At 39.0% G+C, this 2,542-nt stretch overlaps 1 pseudogene; it reads left to right on the top strand.

Moving 5' to 3' along the window:
• Positions 1-261: 261 nt before the first annotated feature.
• LOC120263280 lies at positions 262-2,083 on the top strand (annotated as a pseudogene).
• Positions 2,084-2,542: the final 459 nt, after the last annotated feature.

Raw genomic sequence — 2,542 nt, 5'->3', positions numbered from 1 at the left:
GCCACTGTTGTTGATGTCGTTGCTGTCTGCCATTTCTTACCTCTTTGGCTGCGCACAGTTAGGAAAATATTGAAGCCAGTCGTCGAGAAGCCTACGAAGGAGAATGAGAACAAGTCCGCCACCCATCATGGTTCAAATCCTCGACATCATCGTCTCCGATTTCCCTCGCTAATGCTATTTCCCTTCATCTCAATCCGATCTTGAAGGGGTTTCTCTCCGTTGTTTGTTCTCCGGCTGTGTTTTTTTTTTTGGCGGCCCGTGATGTCTAGCAGCGTCTCTACCGTATATATTCATGTGATAGATGATGTCATGAATAAGGTTGGCGAGGATTTCATCAATTTAGGTGCTGGAGGGTCGGTGTTGAATGAGCTCCAAGCATTGTGGGAGATGAAGATGGTGTAGTGCGGGGTTCTGTCTGGGATTATAGAGTGACAATTGATTCCCATGCCTGGTGGTTCTATTACCCCATGCATGATCTGAATATGCCCTATGAAGGTCCTTCGGAAGAGTACGAGACTCCTACCGCCGAGATGTTTTTTTTTTTCCGCCGACCCCGTTACAGACTCCTACGCAAACCCCTCTGCCGGGATTGGCTCAGACTCCATTGCCGGGAATACCTCAGACTCTCTTGCCAGGGTTAATGGATCAGTATAACATCCGCACAGGCTCTTCTGATTATGGTTCTGTTAGTGATGACAGGAATGGTCTTGATCCAAAGGCTGGAAATCCTAGTCCTTTCATACGACCACCTTCTCCATGGATGAATCAGAGGTCTTTGGGTGTTGATGTTAATGTGGCTTATGTTGAAGCCCGTGAGGAGTTGGAGAAAGGAGCTTCTCATCCAAGCATGACTCAAGACTTCCTTACAATATCTGGCAAACATAAACGAGATGATTATGCTTCTCAGTTAAATTCTAAGGACCATATACCATAACAGGATGGAAATGGAGATGCCACTCTAGAATTTTTTTGGCTGAGACAATTGGAGCTCAAAATTCCACCAGTCATGGTAAGCTAAATACCACTATTAAAGCTCTATATGGTCAAGTGGATAAATCTGTGCAAGTTGTTCCCCAACTGGATGGGGTACATGATGAATATGATGATATGTTCCATTATCAAGGAGTTGCCAGTGAAGATTATAATACTCCTTCAGAGCAGGGGTGGAACCAAGGGGGGCTAGCAGGGGCTGAAGGCCCCCCTTGGCGCCGGAGAAAATACCTTTTTAAACAATATAAGATTTGGTGGTTTTTAATTTTTCTATACTTAATTTTATGTAAAATACAATATTTTGACATATAAAAGTGTAGAATGTGGGTGTGCTTGAGTGGTTAGTGGGTTTATTTATAAGGTTTTGGATATCTTGATCCACCCAAGTTCAAATCCCACTTGATGCATTTTTTTCACATGAGGCCTAACATATATACATATATATTATAATGTACCATATATGCTAAAGTGAAATAACAAAAGTTTTTTTATAAACAATAGTTTAGTTGTTTGTAGTGAGAATGATCAATTTTACCATATTTTAAAAAAAATACAAACTTGAGATGTATTCTTATTAGTTGAATTATTGAAAATCTCATATATTTGTTATCGGTAATAACAAAATTTTAAATTATACTTTATATTTTTTTAATATGTGTATTCAAATTTTGGTTATATTAGCACATTATTTTTCATTTCAAATTTTTGTTAGATTATTTTTTTACTTTTTATTTTTTTGTTTTGCCTTTAGGCTTCAGCCCCCCTACTATCAAGTCCTAGTTCCGTCCCTGCTTCAGAGCATGTTGAGTTACGAGCTGCTACTCATGTTGTTGGCACACCAAAACTAACTAAAAGTGAAGCTGTGGAGGATGATGAGCCTCCTCTAAATGAAGATGATGTTGAAGATGAAGATCTAGAAGCAGAAAGTGGGGAGGAGGTGATTGTGCTAGAGACAGTGATGACCCAAAGAGCAATCTTTGTGTTTGGGGAATGTCGTACTGAAGATGAGGAAGGAGAGAAAATGGTTCAAGAGATTGGTGATAAACACCTTATACAAGTTCTTTGTGTAATCATGAAATATGAACCGCAGTGAGAAATGGATCAACGGGTCTTTTGTTTGAATCATTGGTGAGCTTCCTCAAGGCCAGGCCAGGTTCAAGTGAAGCTTCATGTAACTTGTAAAGAATGATATAAAATATTTATGGGATAAGTTACAGGGGCAGGTAGCCTACTATTTTATATATATAATAAAATCCTTTCCATTGAATCTTTCCAAATTGATGTTAGCTAGCATCCCCATTCACTTTGCCTCGAACTTAAGACAATGTTGCTTGATGATGAAATCTGGACTCTTAATCAAACCTTTAATTGAGATCGTTGATAATGAAATCTGAACCCTTGATCAAACCTTTAATTGAGATCTCACTCATTGCCTAACTGCCTCGAACTTATTTTATAAAGTTGATGATGAAATCTGGATCCTTGATCAAACCTTTAACCAAGACCCCATTCATTGCCTAGAATTTGAAACAAATATGATGATGCTAGCATC

This window comes from Dioscorea cayenensis, chromosome 6 (assembly GCF_009730915.1).
Source record: "Dioscorea cayenensis subsp. rotundata cultivar TDr96_F1 chromosome 6, TDr96_F1_v2_PseudoChromosome.rev07_lg8_w22 25.fasta, whole genome shotgun sequence".
NCBI lineage: Eukaryota > Viridiplantae > Streptophyta > Magnoliopsida > Dioscoreales > Dioscoreaceae > Dioscorea > Dioscorea cayenensis.
Note: the sequence above shows the minus strand (reverse complement) of the source record. Positions and strands in the feature narration are given on the sequence as shown.